Below are 20,326 nucleotides of genomic sequence, written 5' to 3'. Positions count from 1 at the left end.
AAAAAAAAAAACTTGATCTGCACATTTACACTCAGAAATGAATGCCTGCCCTGAGAGGGGGCATTGAAAGTGGGCGCTGAAAACGAACGTGCTTTTTTAGCACATCTGTACTGTATCAGCCTAAAAGTTAGGTAAAGTGGTGGTCCCAGTAGGCTATCTTTGGAAGGGGTTTTCCTGACCAAAATCCTGTCCATGCACAGAGAGTAAATCTTCTCTCTCCCCAGGGAGTGAAAAAGCTGGAGGGGTGTTCTCAAAGATGTAGATAAGATTCTTACTCACAGTTAGTAGATCTTCAGGATCTTTACTCATGGGGATCCCAGTTTGGTGGGATCCAGTGTCTGAACAGCAGCTTGGGCTGTTTCGCCACGCCAGACAAGGAGAGATAAATCTTCCTTCTGTGCAATTAACCAAAAGACTTTCTTGTCCCCTCAAAAAGACTTAACACCACAGTTGTTCCTTGCAGTGGGTCACCAGCTCGGTGTGCAGTTCTTCCCTATCCCTGGGTGTCCCAAGCACAGGGTTCTTTATTCCCCAAGTACAAGAAAGGCTCCTATCATGTAAAAGTCCAAACTTTCGCAGGACAATCACTCTGCACCTTGACAGAAGAGTATAACGGTGGAGCCCTTGACCCATCCCAAAATATGCCAGGCAGGATGGAGCCCAGATCCCCAAGCAGGCCAAAAATACAACGGACACAAAAATCTAAAACCTTTCTCCAGAACTGCAAAGTATACTGTGCCTCCCCCGAGTTCTCTGTAGAAAGCTGCTATATATCCTCACAGGAAGGGAATATCCCTCCCAGCACCCTCAATGGGGAGGGACTTTAATGCATGGATCCTTCCCTATTGCACTAACGGCATATCCCTGGGCTTACTGGTAACCAAAAATGGCTCAGTTATACCCCAAAAGTGGTTTACAACACTGCAGATTCCCTCCAGCCTTGTGTCCTTGTCACAGTGAACTCATTATCAAACAATGGTCAACAGGAGCTCTTTCTGAAAGGAAGGAAAGCATGATTTTAGGAGATGATGAAAACATCAAGATAAAGCAGTAAAGAAGAAAAATTAGTATTTTTTGGTACTTCTATGGATCTGGAGTACTGGCACTTTAATTTTTTTAGTTTTGTTGAACTCTTGGATCCCATGAATAAGAGCAAGTTGACATCCTCTTCTTTGTATGCAAATATTAAATTGTAGAACCAGACAACATTCATATTTACTTAAATTTACAGTGGCTGGAACTGTAACTTGTGATAACTTTTAAATTGGCATATCAGAAAATCCAAAATAATTGGGTTTTTTCCCTCAGCAGGTGGGATTATTGGATCATGATCACAGATCAGGATAAGATCTTAGCAAATTGGAGAAAAAAAATGTAAAACATGAGAGAAGATTGTATTGCAGATAAGGACCATTTGACCCACTCAGCCTTTGGTGGCTCTGCTTGCGTTTCTCTAATTCTGATCATCACCCTTCCTTGCCTTACTACTGCGCACCCGCTATTCTAAGGACATCTCTTAGCTGTCAGCCATCCAAGCCTAATCACTGGCAGAATGTCACGCCTATTCTTTTTGCCATTAGCTGGAACGTGTAGCCAAGTTGTCCTGCTGCCCCTACTGGTTGGCCTGCCAACATTTGCCAATTAAACTTGAGACTAAGAATGTATCAGAATCCTGCTGCCATTCTGGCTAGATACGAGTATGAATCCAACAAACACCGAAGTAGTCCTTGCACTCTCAAAAAATATTAAATAAATAATAATTTTGAAAAACTCCACCAGGAACTCACTTCATTCTTGCACTTGTATTGATGCTCTAGATACGAGTATGGACAGCATTAAAAGAAAATTATAGAGTTTACCTTCTAGAGGGGCCCCTTGTCTTTTACTGGGGGGGAGGCAGCATTCAGCTGCCACAGGAGGGCCTGTCCCTGCTTCCCATGGCACAGAGCTGACTACAGAGGGAGGGCCTTCCCTGCCTCCTGTGGTTCTCTTTGCCTCAGGGAGAGTGTCAGAAATCTTGTGCACTGCCGCGGATTGTCTCCGCTGTGACAGTAGAAGGAGACTCCTATTGCTGCTGTAGAGCAGGGGTCGGGAACCCATGGCTCGCGAGCCAGATATGGCTCTTTTGAGGGCTGCATCTGGCTCGCAGACAAGTGTCGCCATACTTCGCTGTTCCCCGCTGACCCAGCTGCTCCCCGGTCCTCCGCCGCCCGGGCTTAAAATGCTGTCAGCCCGGGCGGAACGCGGCAGGACAGCTGGAGTCAGCGGCACCGGCGTGCTCTCTTCTCCCCCCCGCGGCCCGGAAGAGGAAGTGGAGAGCATCGGGTGCCTGCGCGGGAAGAAGAGACCACACTAGCGTGGTCTCTTCTTCCACGCAGGCACCCGATGCTCACCACTTCCTCTTCCGGGCCGCGGGGGGGAGGAGAAGAGAGCACGCCGACTGGAGTCATCCGGGTGCCTGCGCGGGAGTCATCGGGTGTCAGCCGGGTGCCAGCGCTGGAGTCATCGGGTGCCTGCGCGGGTCTTCCCGCGCAGGCACCCGATGCTCTCCACTTCCTCTTCCGGGCCGCGGGAAGAAGAGAGCAGCGCGGCTCGGAGGAAAATGAAAATCTTCAACCGCGGCCGATGGGACTCCGCCTTCGCCTCCGCGAGGGCTGAAAATGAAGGAGGTTAGCGTTGGGAGGTGGCTGCTGCTGCCGCGAGTTCCCGGGGGGGGGGGGGGGGGGAGAGAGAGAGTGAATGAATGAGCGAGCAAGCATGTGTGTTTGAGATCCTGTGTGTGTGAGTGAGAGATTGCATGTATGTGAATGATTGAGAGCCTGTATATGTGAAAGAGAGTATGTCTGTGATTGAGATCCTGCCTGTGAGAGAGAGAGCATGAATGTAAGTTTACCATTGGGAACCTGTATGTGTAAGTTTGTAATTGAAAACCTGTTTGTTTGAAAGAGTATGTGTGTATGATTGAGATCCTTTGTGTGTGAGAGAGATCATGTGTATGTATGATTAAGAGCCTGTGTGTATAAGTAAGAGAGAGATCATGTGTGTCTGTGTCTGATTGACAGCTGGTTTAGGTGATGGAGCATGTGAGTATGTGATTGAGAGCCTGTGTTTAAATGAGAGAGAGAGACCATGTGTGTATGTGTGTGATTGAGAGCTGATTTAGGTGAGGGAGCATGTGAGTATGTGATTGAGAGCCTGTGTGTAAATGAGAGAAAGAGAGGACATGTTTGTAAGCATGTGAATGAGAGTCTGTGTGTGAGAGAAAAAGACAGCATGTATTTATGTGATTGAAAGCCTGTGTGTGTGTAAGCGTGAAAAGATAGACAGCATGTGTGTAAATGTGTAATTAAGAGCCTATATAAGTGAGAGAGAAAAAACATTTGTATATGTGAGTGACTGAGAGCATGTGTGTATAGGTGTGTCATTGAGAGCCAGTGTGAGAGAGAGCGCTGGTATGTGACTGAGAGAGGAGAAAGTTCCAAGCAAACCACCCCACCTCCTGCTAATTCAGAACAATCTCAGGACACCTGGATATCAAACGTTCCCAGGTATGCAGAGCAAAAAAATGTTTGTATCCTTATTATTTTTCATTACTGGATCTTTGTGTCTGCTATTTTGAAATATTTTGTTGGTATCTGGAAATGTTTTATATGAGTTTTTAATTATTGGATATTCCACTCATCAGCTGTTTCGAAATATGTTCTTTTTGTTAGTACAGTTTTACTGCTGATGATTTTATATTTCTTGATTTGTTTTATAAGGATGTGTGATGTTTCTTTTTTCCTTTGTTACACTGCATACAGAGACTCTGGCTTGTTGCAGTTTCCAATTCAGTTTTTGTCTGCATGCTTCTTGTTATGCGTTTTGGTCTCTTTATTCTATGTTAGGTGAGGGACAGCACGTGATTCAGGTGAGGTTTTCTGCTGGCGTGTAGTTTCTGTGTAGGACTCTATAGCAGCCTGACTTGGTCCGTTTTCCTAATAGGAGATGTATTGGTGTCTTAAGGCCTGGTGTAATATTTTCAGAGACTTATTGTACTTTAAAAGTGTGATCTTACATAAAATGCACACATTTACTTGTATTTAGTTTTAAACATATTGTATGGCTCTCATGGAATTACATTTTAAAATATGTGGCGTTTATGGCTCTCTCAGCCAAAAAGGTTCCTGACCCCTGCTGTAGAGGCTTAGGACTGGTGTGGGGGAGGCACGAAAAAGTGACAGAGACCCTTGGGGAAGCTCTCGCCACGTTGAAAAAAAAAAAAAAAAGAGGCGGCCAGACCCAGAGTGGTCGTGGCAAAAAAATGTTACTGCTGCAATCCTTAAAGGGGCCATGCAGCGGGGATGGTCCCGAAGGGGAAAAAAATGAGAAACTAACAAAGTTAAAATAAAGGCAAAGGGAAGGAACAAATAAGCAGCAGGGGGTCCCTAGCAAGCCCACACTGTGTGACTCATGTCCTCACACCTTCCACCCCTCCACAAATACCACCCTGTACAGGGTTACATGAGGAGAACTGGGCTGCAGCAAGAGGCCCTGGAAAGCCTCTGCTGCTGTTCTTGGAAGAAAGGAAAAACCCAGAGGGTAACAGAGATTAAGTGGGGCACGATTAGTGATAGGGTGCCCTGTAATAGCTCTCATTAGCAGTGCAAGGGTGGTTTGTGCACCTTTTCTTGTCAAGGGAAAGCCCTATGACATGGCTCCATTTTGTGAGCAAGAGAGAATGATCTTTTATCTGCAGAGGGGGCACCCATACACCCTGGCACGATTTAGGCTGGCAGGCAAAAAATAAAATGGCTGTCCAAGTCCCAATGCAGCAATCGGGCCAGAGCTTGACGGTTTTTGTTTTAAATGAACTTTTAAAATGGACCCGTGACCGGTAAAAGGAGCATGGAGACAAACATCAGCTGCTGCAGGAGAGCTTCCTCTGCCTCCTGTGGGCTCTCGGTCTGTTTGGAGGGGAGGAGCCAGCAGTGGTGCTGGGACTTCACAGGCACAGCAGAGAAGAGAGCTGCCACTGCCGCCATTCGCAGCACATTTAAGGAGGCATGGGAAGGCTCCAAGAAGTGGCTGGGAGCACTGAGAAAGCTCCTGCTGCTACTATTAAGATGCAGCTGCACCCGACATTGATGTCATTGCTGCAACCCTTAAAGGGCTGGGTCGCAGCGGCAGTGAAAAGAAATGTAACCAGTGGTTAAAATTAAAGGGGCGGGGTGTTTAGGTTTGTATTATATTTAAGAAATAAAATGTAGTTTCGGAGCTCATGCGACGAGGGATTGCTGCTGAGAAAGAAATTGCTGAGAATCTGATGGCTAGGAGTGTTGTCATGGCTCACATGCCTGAATCTTGAGCTCCTGCAAGGGGAGAGAGTTGTTATGATCATGCCCGAGTGCTAGGAATTCTGCATATTCAGTGAGGCTGTCATGATCCCTGGATTCCTTACTGAAAATACTGTCACTAAGACTGTTATGGCCAGTGCAGCAAGAAAATAGTATGTTTTGAATTTTATTTTTTTTTTGGCATGATGCTGTAAAAGCATGAGAAGGGCTGAGAGAAGAAAGCAGTCATAAGAGGGAGACTGAAAATAAAAAAGAATCAATTACAAGGGTTTCCTACCTCATGGCTGTAGATGAAGGACAGCCATCAGTTGATTTGTTTTGTATTGGAGGCAAAAAAAAAAAAGCTGGTGGCATGTGTTTATTTCAGAATCAGTGACGTGATTAACCACCCGGAAGTGACCTGAAGGATACTTCCTGGTTATGCAGAGATCAGAGGAATTTTTAAAAGTTTATAAAAATGAATCGGGGCAACGAAAACATTTGTAAAAGGCAGATTCTAGGTGGGAAGAGCGTGCCTGAGCCTCCGCTTTGGTTTTATAGCCTCGATTAATTTTCCCAAAATCGATTTTAGAAGTGCCCAGAACTCCTTTAACACACAAATTCCTGAAAAACTACCGCCTGGGGATATGTCAAGGGAAGCTCCTGAGGTGGCCGCATGTGGTTAGGAGCCCCAGAGTGAACCCTAAATACCCCCTTAAAAAGAGGTGTCCAGACTGCATAATGAAGCTGAATTCCTCATCAGCACTGATAGATAGGATCTTCCCCTCCCCCTCTGCCTGTCAGTAGTTGTTAAAGGCTGAGGGAACTGGGAAGGCAGGCATGACAGAGATTAGAAGGACTGATTAAAGAGCTCTATCCTAGTCTGTGACTATAAGAAAATTAACTGGAGAAGGGAAATATTTACTTATGATCTAATTTGGGGATTTACATTTTATTGTGCTTTGGAAAACTGAATGATTTGGGGAAATGAAATAAATGAAGTGTGAGAGAAAATGTGGGTCTAAGAGGTGTCTGACTGCTAATTAAACTTGAAATCCCAAAAATCCTAATCCAGTCTGTCTTTATTTTGAAACAAACTCCATTTCACTGTTGAGCTGCTGCTCTTCACAAAGTAACCCCACCTTTCTCTGAAAAAAACTTCAGGATCTATGGTGATACTTGAGTATAAGTCTCAATATATCCTATTTAAAGCTATAAATTATAACCAAACTGAATGACTAAATGCCTTATCACATCTTCATACACTACAGCGGAACCTTCGCTCAGCCAATAAGTGTCTTTTATCAATACCATCATTCAGAACAGCACATCTATCAGAGGTTAGAGAGCGAGCTATCTCTGTTGCAGGTCCTAAGTTATGGAACTCGTTACCGGAGGAGCTTAAATTACAAAAGGACATGAAACTCTTTAAAAAGAAGTTGAAAACATTACTATTCAAAAATGCTTATGAACTAGTAGCAGGAAAATGATCAACCTGTCAGTTTGGATTATCCCCTAAGATGTTTCTAATCGTTTATTATTGCTTATTATTGTAACACCTGGTTTTATTTGATGTTTGTTTTATCTTGTATTTTAATTTTATTTTTTTCTATTCTCCACTCTGTTTATTAGATTTTTAAGCTTTAATTTTATTATATTTTATTTTATTAATTACATTGTATTTTACAGATAGTTTTGATTAATTTTAACCTTGTTTAGATTCTTTTGTGATGCGTGTGTGCTTTTTATTTTTATGACTAATTGTACACTGTCTAGATTGCCTACAGATTGATGGTATATAAATTAAATAAATAAATACATACATATTGTAATGTCATCTCTCATATCGCAGATGATCAACAAATACAAAACCCATCTAAATTTAAAAGGAAGCTGAAAGATTCCTAAAAGCTCTTAGGGATAAACTAATACTAAGAAAATAAGTGTTCTGAGGTGTGAAGTTGGCTAAAACTTAATACAAAAGAAAGTCTGGAATTATTTTCACCAATGTCACAAGCAGAGCATTGATCAGTTCAAAATTGACACAGTGAAACGTGATGAGTTGCTGAGGGATACAGGGAAGGGAACAGGTCTGTTTTTCACAGCGGCCTGTACCAGAAATAGTTTTGTCTCTTTAGTATAAAAACACAGAGGGAAAACATCAATTTACACACATAGGGGCAGATTTTCAAAGACCTACTTGCGCTGGGCCTATTTTATAAAGGCCCGGCGACGAGCATAAAGCCCCGGGATGTGTCCAAGACCCAGGGCTTTGAAAAAGGGGCGGGGCCAGAGGCCTCCGGCACAGCAGCCATTTGCTGCTGTGTCGGAGGATCACACGCCGGCAGCCTGCCAGCGCACACAACTTGCACCTGCCCAGATAAAGGACGGGGGGATTAGAATAGGGTTAGGGGGTGGGAAGGGGTAGGAAGGATAGAGTAGGGGGAAGGGAAGTTCCCTCTCAGGCCGCTCCTAAATTGGAGCGGTCTGGGAGGGAACGGGTGAAGGCCGCGGGCATCAGCGTGCGCAAGATGCACTAGTATGCACCCTCTTGCGAGCTCCGACCCCCCCCCCCCCCCAATTTTATAACATGCATGCACCTGCGCGCACATGTTATAAAATTGGGCATCCATGTGTGCGTGCCGGGTAGCGCACGCACATGGATGCCCGTGTGTAGCTTTTAAAATTTACCCCATAATGCTTAGAGTTAATGAATAAGATGTGTGAGAGTGGCAGATTAATGTATGCTATTGTTAGAGTATCAGGTAAGGATAAAGCACTAGCTTAAATATTAAAAATCAGCCAATTCGCGGAAATATTGTTGGCTTAATGTAGACAAGTTGTGAAAGAATGTTGTGGTTTGTGTGCAAATAGTTGTTCTTTTAAAGAAACACAAGTGGTTATAATCCCAACCCCATTTGTTTGAGAAAAGTGTAGATAAACTTTTCTCTATTGCAGCACTGGAGCAGTAACATTAAAGAAGTAAAAGAGTGGGAAGAACAGGAATATTATATGGCTGTTTGGGGCCGATGCAAAAAAAAATGTGGTGAAAGCGGATGCTGAGTGTTCTCAGCCATGCAATATTAAAATTAGGGTTCGCACTGTCAGTGGCGCTAGGGTCAATTGCGTTCCCCTAGCGCCTCCTTGAAAGCGGGTGCCCGGGAGAAGTTGGCTGTCTGCCGGTTAAGAAAACAGACACTGAATTTATCTGCATCCGTTTTCCTAATCGGTGCACATCCATGTGTTTGGAAAACGGACGCTGGTTAACTGAGCTTACGTTTTCCGAACCAGACCAATGGCACTTAAAATTTTATTTTTTTTTTTAAATCTTTCATTCTTCCAGCTTAATATCGTCACGATACTACCTGCATGCATGGTAGTAAGACCACGAGATTAAGTCGGAGGATGTACAGAAAAGCAGTATTTTCTGCTTTTCTGTACAATCTTTTGGGGTCCATTTCCCGAACCTGACCGCAGGCACATTAAAAAAATAATTAAAAAAAAATCTTTCATTCCTCCGACTTAATATCGCCATGGAGGATGTACAGAAAAACAGTATTTTTTGCTTTTTTTGTACAACCTTTTGGGTTGCTCCTTGGTAAATATTCTGGTTCCAGATAGGAATAAGGTAGTCTGACATCAAAGAGTAAAGGAAAAAGTTGCTTGGACAGAAATAGACCTGTGGAATGTATACTTTGCTTATTTCATGGTTAAATTTTGGAAAAGTTGATGCATTTTTCCGCAGGTACTTTGTCAAGAATAAAATTGTAAAAACTGAGCTTGAGTCAAATTCTTGTATTCATCTGACCTACCTGTTTTTTTGTATAATAATCTTTATTCATAACCTCAGATCCAACATTTATATCAAACTGTAACATATAACAGAGCGTAAATCCAAGCGGTACAGTTCAGTAATATTCATAGGTCACCATATACATAATGTAACAAAGGACAGAGACATAAAAAGAACGAAATATTGCAATGCTTCATACAATATGGTCTATCCCCTATCAAAATGACTGCCCTCTTTTCAAGAGACCTAGGTTTAGAAATTATACTGCTGAGCAAAGAAAGAAGAAAAAAGAAAAAAGAAAGGGGACAAGTTTACAGCAAGAGCTCTCTTGGAGCCAAGGTTATAATTTTGTGGTACTGAGGTATCAGCACCTTAATTGGGGAGTTCCTTTCCTCTCCCCCCCCCCTCACCTCCCTCCCTCCCCTCCCCCTGTTTGTCACTATAGTATTTCACCCCACTCTCGGGGGGATGTGAGAAGGTTACTGCACATAAGAAAAAAAAGAAAAAAATGATGAGGAACAGAGCACAAAATGAGGAATATAACACAAAATATTGTTTAGGAGGTTGCGGAGATCACTCACGGCCCTACTAGAAAGGGTATTCCCTAAACGTCTATTTAAGTGGGTGATGGTGCATGGGGCTCCTCACTCTCCAGCTTCGGAAGCAGGTCTATAACTTCACTTGGAAGCCGTTGAACATAATCTCGCCATATTCGGGCTGTCTGTTGTTTGTATTTGGTTGGTCTCTGATTCGCTGTTTGATACTCCATATGCAGAAGGATCTGCATTTTATGTTCCCATATCGATTGGTGCTGCGGGTGCTGTTCCATCCACTGGGCAAGGATAGTAGTTTTTGCCATCAATAAAACTTTGTGAAAGAAGTCTACTTTATATTTGTCTATAACCGCCTCTGAGTCGTGGACCAGCCCAAAAAGCCACAGTTTGGGTTCCAACGGGATCTGGGTACCCCAAAGTGACCGCATGTACATTTGAAGGTATCGCCAGAAGACCTGAAGAACCTTGCACGACCAAAAGGCATGATAGAAATCCGGATTGGGATCCATACATCGAGCGCATTGTCTGTACTCTGTAACTCCCATGCGAAACGCCCTGCTCTGAGAATAGAAAGCTTGATAATATACCTGATATAGTTTGTCCCGTAAAATAACATTTTCCACTGTCTTGGGTATGTTCTGTAGGCTTCGCAGAAAATCAGGAAGTGTAATAGGTTCGGGGAGACATCTATTCCATTTTTGGACTATTGTTCCTGAATCCACTGGATGAAGTAAACGTATAAGTTCAACGTAATATTGCGCGCAACGATGACGTTTCTTGTCGGGACCTTGTATAAACGCCAACAGATTAAACGAAAGAGAAAATTGAGGGTCTTTGAGAAGCCGGTCCATGATAAAATGTCTCAATTGAAGATAGCAATAAAAGTCTGTAGACGGTAGCCCATACGTGCCTTGTAGTTCCTCGAAACTGATAGGAATGGGGGTACCAGCCCGCACGTGGAACAGCTGTGATACATTAACCAAACCACATGTTAGCCATCTTGCAAAGGGAGGGTGTTGCATACCAGGGGTAAACAAAGAGCAGCCTATAATTGGTAAGCATACAGTGTATTCAGGATTTACCTTAAACAGCAGACAGATTCTTTTCCATACCTGGCGGAAGGGAAAAAGAAGAGCACTGGAAGGGATCAAGGGAGGTAACAGATGTATGGGAGACTGCAACACCCCACTAGCTGTGAGTGGATACAACCAGTGATTATAATGGAGGACTGGTGAACAATATCTCGTATCCGTTATCCAGTCTCTTACATGTCGCAACAAGCTTGCGTAGTTATAAGCCTGTAGATCTGGACAACCTATACCCCCTTCCCTTCGAGAGCGCATTAAAATAGAAAGGGAAATCCTGGCCCTCTTACCCTTCCACAGAAATTTGCTAAGAGCAGAGTTTATGGCTTTAGCATCTTTTTTCTTCAGCCAGATTGGTAACATTGCAAACAAATACAGCCATTTTGAAATTTCCATCATTTTCAGTAACAAAACCTTACCAGAGAGTGAAAGTGGCAACTTTTGCCATACAGACAGTTTTGCTAAAAGTTTTTGTTTTAAAGGGGTAACATTTAAGGAATAAAGTCGGTCCAGTGTGGCGGGGATATAAATGCCTAAATATTTTAGGGAATCATCAACCCAGCGAAGGGGAAAGGCCCCCGGCCATGTGCCCCTCAAAGTTCCCAATACGTCCAATGCCTCCGATTTTTCCACGTTAATTTTTAGTCCCGCAAAGACTCCGAAGGCTCTCTGTAGTCTTAACACCTGGGGTAGAGCGGTATGCGGGTTACTGAGAGCGACTAACATGTCGTCCGCAAAAGCGGCCACTTTAAACTCTTCCCCTTTAAATTTTACCCCTTGAAGTTCGGATGTCTCTAGCAGCTTCCTAAGTAGCGGGTCCAATGCCAAAATGTACAGAATCGGAGAGAGAGGACAGCCCTGCCTTACTCCCCTCTGAATAGGAATGTCCCCTGAAAGATCGTCGTTGGCTGATATATGTGAAACCGGATTTTTATAGAGAAGGGAGATAGCTTGAATAAGCTGGGCTGGAAATCCAAAGCGTCGCAAAACAGAAAACATGTAGTCCCATGAGACCCTGTCAAATGCCTTCTCTGAGTCAAACCCGACTACCATGGTTTGTAATTGTTGTCTATGTGAAGTCTCAAGAGCCGTAAGCAATCTAATCACATGAGACCCGGCATTACGTCCCTGTACAAACCCAGCTCTGACCTACCTGTTAACATTTCCAGGACCCTGCCTTCCCTGTCTGCCCGTGGGAGACTACGTGGGTGGGTTTTAGGCCCCTAGGTAAGGGTAGCCCCCACAGGAAGGAGGGCACTTTTATCCTCTTCTCCCCACCTTTGGAGTATTAGTGATTTCCAGAATACTATCACAAACCCCATACTGCCATTACACTGCCCAGAGGGAGCTGAGATTAGAGATTGAAACAAAAACAAAGGCAAAGAAGAAAAAGAATGGAAAACAAGATAAAGGAGAGGGAGGTCATGTAGAGAGAATGCCCAAGGCTGCACCGAGGCACACAGGGGACTTGGAAAGCAGCAGTGGGTCATGGGAGAGCCCTGCTGCTAGGTAAGTACAAGTGAAAACCCAGAAGGCAGCGCTGGGAAAAATGTTTAAAAATAAACAAAAGGGGTAGAACTGATGATGGGGTGCCCAGTATATGTCCCCATCATTTGTACAAAGGTGTTTTGGCACAAGGGCTGCAGTATATGCAGGAATCCGGTCCAGGTTTCCCCCTGCAGCTCATTGTTCAAAGGGTTACCCTGACCCCCACAGTAGCTTGAGGAATAGCCTGGTGGATCATGGGAATGAAATGACCAATGTAAGAATACCGGAGCAGTAAGGTGACTAGTCCCCTGGGGATTTTTGGAATAACGCAATTGCTTTGAAAAATGTTAAATTAACTAGAAACGGCTGGCACCTATGCAGGGTGTTGGTGACTACAGGAATAAGGTCTGTTGAAAACTTTTTTTTTTTCCAAAATCCTAAAGCAGTGGGTTGTGCACCTCTACCAGCAGATGGAGAAAGAGCAAAGCTGACATCATGGTATATATATACCCCTGCAGTGACATCAGCCCATCTCCAGCAGATTGTGGACGTGATTCTCCCTTCTGGGGATTGCTTTAAATTTTAGAAGGAAAAAAGAAGGAAATTTAATTCACCCTGCTCTCTTACAGTCCCTCCCTCAGTCACGAATTCCTGAGGTGATATCATTGGATCCCTCCCTCAGCTGAGTGCCTTGGTCAGGTAGCTGGTTTTCAGCTGGCGTGGACTTAGCTGTAAAAAATAAAATAGAATAGATAAAAAAAAACTGAAAAGGCAGCAGGTGCAGGAAGCCGAGTGCAGCATTGAAGGTATATGACATCTCCCCCACAGCCGGAGACCGATTCTGTACTCAGCTGGGATGGGATGAGCTCAGGTACAGAGTAAAAAAAAAAAGATATAATTAGTGAAAGAGGGAAATTTCTGTAGGGATTACTACCTCCTTCGGCCTCAGTGCGCCAAAAACATTCGTTCCCACCTCGGAGGGAGTTTGGGGGGATGTGGGCAGCCTGGTGGGTTGAGTAGCCTTTTGGCTAGGTCCCACTCTCAGGCTCATCTTGTTCACCACATGGTAGGCTGCCCTCTTCAGCTCTGTTGGATTGTGCTTGTGCATCCGGCTTTGCATTCCGTTGGGTGCCTAGTTAGGCGAATAGGAGCGCCTGCCGGGGCGCCCAATTGTGCACACATGCGCTTTTTTTGTGCGCAATATCTGAGCATCCTGGGGGTGCTCAGTTTTGGTGTTTATCAAGGCACAGTGTTGAGTGCCCACATTTTGGGAGTCCTATTGTCAGACGCTGGTTAGGGCATATGGACAGACTGATGGCGCCCATAGCAAAGAAGCCTAAGGGTCTTGCCCTATGTATTGCTTGTCATATTCGGGCAACCCAACCTCCTGTTTGGAGGCTCAGGGAGAATTGCCTCCATCTGATTATACTAAGCCCAGTTCTTCCCAGCCTGGTGCGGGAATGGAAAAAGAGCTGCCAGAAAGGTCACCTGACTTTGGAGCTCCCCTAACTGGTTTGTCAGTAGAGGAAGGTAGTTCAGTGGGTTCAGGTCAGGTGCTCCCTGGTATTGGCATGGATCCCTCTGCCTTTTCTTGGGTAGAATTTATTTCAAGGACTGCAGTCCTTTCTTCAGGTGCAGTCCTGGCCTCAGCCAATCCTAACAGGTCTTAGTCGCAGGCGGTGAAATCCCGCACGCCTGGTGCTGTGGGTAAATGTTGGGGCATGCCTAGATCAGCTGCCAATAGGGACCCAGATGGCACAGATGATGAAGCTGATCCTTACTCCCTGGAGGATGGGGAAATTCCTCCAGGATGAGCCATAGAGAACTATGTTGGCAGTTATTTCATAGAGATGAGTTATCAACTCTGATTTCCCAGACATTGAAGATGCTGGGAGTACCTGGGGCTGAAACCATGTCTGAGCCAAAGAAAGATCCCATTTTGATTTCTTTGAGTAAAGCCTCATGTTTCTTCCCTATTATATAGACCATTCAAAAATTAATTGATCTTGAGTGGGGCGCTCTAGAAGCTAATTTCAAAGGGGGATGAGTCTTGGAAGGGCTGTACTGGACCCAGCTGTGCAAGAGCAATTGCACTTTTCAAAAGTGGATGTACTTGTGTATGCTGTTACCAAGCGGACAACCATTCCCGTAAAAGGGGGAGCGGCCTTGAAGGATGATCAGGATATGAGACTTGAGGTCATCCTTAAGCAGGCCTTTGAAGCAATGGCAATGAATTTGCAGATAGCTTTTTGTTGTTCCCTGGTGACTTGCTCTTGCTTGCTTCTCTCTCAGGAGGTCAATGAATCTAGTGTGAATGCCAGGGCAGTGATGGAACAATTAGCCGCCTTTTTGGCAAATGTGGGCTGCGATTTGGTCCGCACCTCAACCAGAGGGGTGGCTTCGGTAATAGCAGCCAGGCTTTAATTAAGGCTGAGAAATTGGTCTGCCGATACAACCTCCAAGCCTAACCTTATGAATCTGCCCTTTAAAGGTTTGCTTTTGTTTGGAAGCCAGTAAGTGGGGGAGTCCCTCGTTCCTCAGTTGCCAGAGGATAAGAAGCAAACACCGTGCTCCTTCGGCACAAAATGTCGTGGTAGGTGTTTCAAACACTTTCGACCCTACAGAGGAGCGGCCTTTCAGAGGGGTCGACCTTTGGGTAGGTCTCAGTCCTTTCATCCCAGATGGCTTAGATGGGGCGCAGGCCTTTGTAGTGGAGTCCCCAGAACCTCTCAATGAAGGTGTGCCGACCCATCCCTGGGAAAAGAAGTCGCCTCTCTCGCTTTTATTGAATGTGGGTCAAAATCCTGTCAGACCAGTGGGTTCTGGAGGTGATATAAGATGGCTATACACTGGAGTTGCAGTTTTCCTCAGGACATATTCATGGTTTCTCCTGCAACTCTCCGCAGAAGTGACAGGTGGTGGAGTGTGCTCTTTAAGTTTCCTCAGTCTATGGGCTGTGGTTCCAGTGCTCACGTCTCAAGAAAATACAAGCCAATACTCCATCAATTTTGTTGTGCCCAAGAAGGAGGGCTTTTTGTCCCCATCCTAGATTTCAAGGGGGTCAACCATCATTTGCATGTAACTCATTTTAGCATGGAAACCTTGGGCTCAGTGATAATGGCTGTACAGTCAGGGGAGTTTTTGACGTCTCTGGATTTGTCTGAGGTGTATCTGCATATTCCCATCCAGCTAAAGCATCAACAGTTTCTGCATTTCATGGTTTTGAGATGCCATTATAATTTTCGAGTGCTACCTTTTGGATTGGCCACCACACCCAAAACTTTTTCCAAGGTTCTGGTGGTAGTGGCGGTGGAATTGAGAAAGGATGGGATTCTTGGATGACTGACTGATTCAGGCCAAGAGTCTGGAAGAGAGCCTCTGGGTGTTGGGCAAGGTGATCTCCTTGTTGCAGGAGCTAGGTTGGGTGGTGAAACTAACCAAGAACAAGCTTCAGTCTTCTCAGTCGCTAGAGTATCTCAGTGTTTGGTAGGGATGTGAATCGGGCTTCGGACGATTGAAAATATCGGACGATATTTTCAAAATCGTCAGAAATCAGGGGCTCCCCCCAAATGATAGGAAAACCCCACGATATTGATCATGGGGGTTCTCATCGTTTTGGGGGAGGGCGGGAAAAACGGCACACAAAAATAACCCCTAAACCCACCCTGACCCTTTAAAACGAATCCCTTAGCTTCCCCCACCCTCCCGACCCCCCCCCAAAAAACTTTTTACAGGTACCTGGTGGTCCAGTGGGGGTCCCTGGAGTGATCTCCTGCTCCCGGGCCATCGGCTGCCACTAATCAAAATGGCACCGATGGCCCTTTGCCCTTACCATATGACAGGGTATCCGTGTCATTGGCCGGACCCGGTCACATGGTAGGAGCACTGGATGGCCGGCGCCATCTTGTGCTCCTACCATGTGACAGGGGCTGACCAATGGCACCGGTAGCTCCTGTGACATAGTAAGGGCAAAAGCTATCGGCGCCATTTTGAATACTGGCAGTCGACGGTCCGAGTGCAGGAGGTTGCTTCCAGACCCCCGCTGGACTTTTGGCAAGTCTTGTGGGGGTCAGGAGGGTCCCCCAAGACTTTCCAAAAGCCACTGGTGGTCCAGCGGGGGTCCGGGAGCGATCTCCTGCACTTGGGCCGTCGGTGGCCAGTAATCAAAATGGCACCGATAGCCTTTGCCCTTACTATGTCACAGGGGCTACCGGTGCCATTGGTCAGCCCCTGTCACATGGAAGGAGCACAAGATGGCGTGGGCCATCCAGTGCTCCTATCATGTGACAGGGTCCGGCCAATGGCACGGATACCCTGTCACATGGTAAGGGCAAATGGCCATCAGCGCCATTTTGATTAGTGGCAGCCGACGGCCCGGGAGCAGGAGATCGCTCCAGGGACCCCCACTGGACCACCAGGTACCTGTAAAAAGTTTTTGGGGGGGTTGGGAGGGTGGGGGAAGCTAAGGTATTAGTTTTAAAGGGTTGGGTGGGTTTTTTATTTATCGGCTCGGGCGCAGCCGATAAACAAAACCGCAAGGACCCGATGAAAAAAAAAAACACATGTGAATTGGAACCGGAATCCGAACCGATTCTGGTTCCGATTCACATCTCTAGTGTTTGGTTTGATATGAAGCAGGGTAAGGTATTCCTGCCTGAAAATCACATTCAGAAGCTGATGGCGCAGGTGCATCTTTTGACAAACACAATATGCCCAACAGTGTGGCCTTTTTACAGGAGCTTGGATTGATGGCAGCGGCCCTGGAGATGGTGCCGTGGGCAAGGGCACAAATGCATCCTCTGTAGCGCTCTCTGCTGTCTAAGAGCCTGCAATCTCAGGACTATTCAATTTGGCTTCACCTATCAATGAAGGTCTGCACTTACTTGCAGTGGTGGTTACAAGGGGATCTTCTAAAAGAGGGGGTTTCCCTAAGATCACCAGACTGACTAGAACTCATAACAGATGCGAGCCTCCTGGGTTGGGGAACTCACTATCAGGTGCTTATGGCGTAAGGGCGCTAGAGTACAGAAAAGTCTCTGGAGCATCAATTACCTGGAAGTCCGGGCCATCCTGTTGGCATGCTTGTGGTTCAGCGACTGATTACAGGGTCGAGTGGTCCGAATAATGTCTGACAATACAATGACAATGGCTTACATCAAATAGCAGGGAGGAACCAAGAGCCAGCAAGTGTTGCAGGAAATAGCCTTCTATTTCTGAATCTACTGGTGATTTCTCACAATGCAAAGGTTCCTTGATTCTTCAGTGGCAGCAGAGATCCAAAGACCTTGGGCATTCATGCCCTCATGCAGGAGTGGCCGGAGGGTAAGCTGCTGTAAGCTTTTACCCCATGGCCCATGTTGGGCAGAATTGTTCAAAATTTCGAGAGTTACAAGGGGATGGTGCTTCTGGTGGCACCAGATTGGCACAGGAGACCATGGTATACAGATCTGCAAAGGCTCCTCATGGACTCTCCCCTCCAGTTCCAGTGCACAGGGAACTGCTACAGCAGGGGCCTGTCCTTCACAAAGATCCAACTCAATTTTTTCTTACGGTATGGCCTTTGAGAGGTCTCGGTTGTTAAAGCGTGGCTATTCTACTGCAATGAATGCCACCTTGCTGCGAGTGTGAAAGTTCTCCACTTCCTTAGCCTACGTGCCAGTTTAGTGAGTGTTTGAGGCTTGGTGTGAAGATCGATGAGTTCTTCCTTATTTGGTTAACATCTCACTCATTTTGGATATTTTGCAGGATGGATTGACTAAAGGGATGGCCCTTAATTCATTAAAGGTGCAGGTGGCGTTTTTGCCTGTTTCCGAGATCAGGTGAATGGTGGATCCTTGTCGGCTCATCCAGATGTGGCCAGTTCCTTGAAAGGTGTGAAGCATCTTCATCCTCCCTTGTGGATACCAGTGCCCATGTGGAGTCTTAATCTAGTTTTGGATTTTTTAGTGTACCCTACTTTTCGACCGATATGTAACCTTTCCATGAGGTTACTAATTTTGAAAATGGTGTTTCTTGTGGCAATTTGTTTGGTGCCTAGGGTATCCAAACTGCAGGCCTTGTCTTGGTGAGAGCCATTTCTACGAGTGACTCCGAGGGTGATACAGTTGCATACCGTTCCTTCCTTTTTGCCAAAAGGGGTCTTGGATTTTCACTTGAATCAGTCTATTTCTCTGCCATCTCTGGACCGAGAAAGCGATGCAGAGGAATATTGCCTGTTATAGCCTTTGGATGTCAAGAGGTATATCTTGAGGAATTTGAAGGTTTCTAAACCTCTCAGGAAGACAGATCGCCTATTTGCTCTTCACGGTGGAACCGGCGTCATGGGATACACTAACTTGCTGGATTAAGGAAGTAGTCATGTCCACATATATGGATGCTGAGCAGCCATTGCCTAGTCAAGTTAGGGCTCAGGCAGTGACATGGGCAGAGGTTAGATTGTTGTCTCTCATCACCATTTGCCAAGCTGCAACATGATCCTCCTTACATACCTTTTCCAGGCATTATCACCTGGATGTGCAGGCCTGGGAGGATGCAGTCTTCGCATGAGCAATTTTGACTGGAGGACGGGCAGCCTCCCGTCCTGTTCAGGAATAACTTTGCTACATCCCACTGGTTTTTTATTCACCTGTCTGAATGCTATCAAAGTAATTACTACTTACCTGATAATTTTCTTTTCTTTAGTACAGAAAGGTGACTCCACCTTCCCACCCTTGGTTGTGCTATTGTTCTCCTGTGTGGCTGCGAGTTCCAGCAGTTACTGCTATGTGTTAATCCAGTCCCTAGACAAGTGTTAATATATTCCTTGTCTGAGCTCAGTGTTTTCTTGTTGGATGAGTGCCGGAATGGTTATCTGTTAATAATCAAGTTTGTTAGTTTGTCCACGGTTGTCTTTTGCAGAGAATACTGGTGGGCTGATGTCACTGCCGGGGTATTGATACCATGATGTCAGCTTTGCTCCATCTCCATCTGCTGGTACTAAGGAAAAGGAAACGATCAGGTAATTTCTCCTTTCCTTAACGTTTGGGTAGGTCAATCCCAATGAGTGGGTTATGCATCTCTGCCAGCAGATGGAGACAGCTCAGCCTGTCAGTATTCTCCATCTCTAGCAGATAGCGGACAATCGGACATGCATTTCCCTTCAGAAAAAGAAGAAAGAGGTGTGGTCCCTCCCTTAGTACAGTGCCTTCAGTCTGGAAGCCTTAACTGGCATGGGCCTGAATTCCTATTAGCAGTTGTAGGCCAAGAAAGGCTCAGCGGGAAAGGCTTTAGCCTTTCCCTGTAGCTGGGCAAGGGTCCTGCTCTCAGCCAGAGAGGGCTGAGCTCAGGCAAAAGGTTTTTTTTACTTTAAAAAAAAAAAGAGTCAGCAAAAGGATGACAGCAGGAGAAGGGTCTGTTTCCTCGGTATTTGACTCAGGTCTCTGGAAAGTTCTGTGAGGTGAGGAGAGAGTGTAGGCACAGCAGGTTGAGCAGCCATGTGGCTAGGTCCCGCTCCCTGGCTTCTCCCATTTTCACTGTAAAATTGATTATTATAAATGCAGAATATTTTATTGGGTGGGATGAAGGCAGTGGGGCATGGGCAGAATGCTGTAAAGTTTGCCTAGGGTGTCTAATGCCCTTGCACCGGCCTGGAGAGAGTTTGCCAAAGGCTCCCCCAGCACCACCATTCACCCATCTCAATGCTGGAAGGTGGGAGGCAGGGTTGCCACCTTCCTAGAAACATTATCACTGATACTTTGCCACTCCTCTGGGAACTCTGACCCCTGCTTCCCACTTCCACAACATTTGAAGTCATCGAAAGGGCCAGACTCTAAGGGGGGCCCCCCTTGTCTCTCTTGATGATTTGGCCTGTGCCGTGCTTTGAGGGGGAGGGGCTTGCGCCAGTTCATCACTCGCCTCAGGCAGCAGATTGCCTCGAGTCACCCCTGCTTTCCTGCGATCACAGAGGCTGCTGAAGATGGCAACCCCAGACCTCACGTGTACTGACTCACTCCGTGCCAGATTACCGCGTGCACGTTTTGATGCGGCATGTATGTCTTTGCGGATGCAGTGACCCCCATTTCCATTGCTGTCGTGGGCACAGGATTTTCCCCT

The 20,326-nt window shown here is 45.9% G+C and overlaps 1 protein-coding gene across 1 annotated transcript in view; it reads right to left on the bottom strand.

The window, feature by feature from the left end:
- AMACR (alpha-methylacyl-CoA racemase) overlaps positions 1–5,676 on the bottom strand; it is a 65,051-nt gene extending 59,375 nt beyond the window's left edge. Inside the window, exons 1-2 of the mRNA XM_029579100.1 lie at positions 5,614–5,676; positions 280–995 (exon numbers count right to left, since the gene is read on the bottom strand). The gene's annotated coding sequence lies outside the window, so the exon portion shown is untranslated. The remainder of the gene's footprint in view (positions 1–279; positions 996–5,613) is intronic.
- Between the last annotated feature and the right edge of the window lie 14,650 nt (positions 5,677–20,326).

This window comes from Rhinatrema bivittatum, chromosome 1 (genome assembly GCF_901001135.1).
Source record: "Rhinatrema bivittatum chromosome 1, aRhiBiv1.1, whole genome shotgun sequence".
NCBI lineage: Eukaryota > Metazoa > Chordata > Amphibia > Gymnophiona > Rhinatrematidae > Rhinatrema > Rhinatrema bivittatum.
This window is presented reverse-complemented; position numbering and strand designations above follow the sequence as displayed.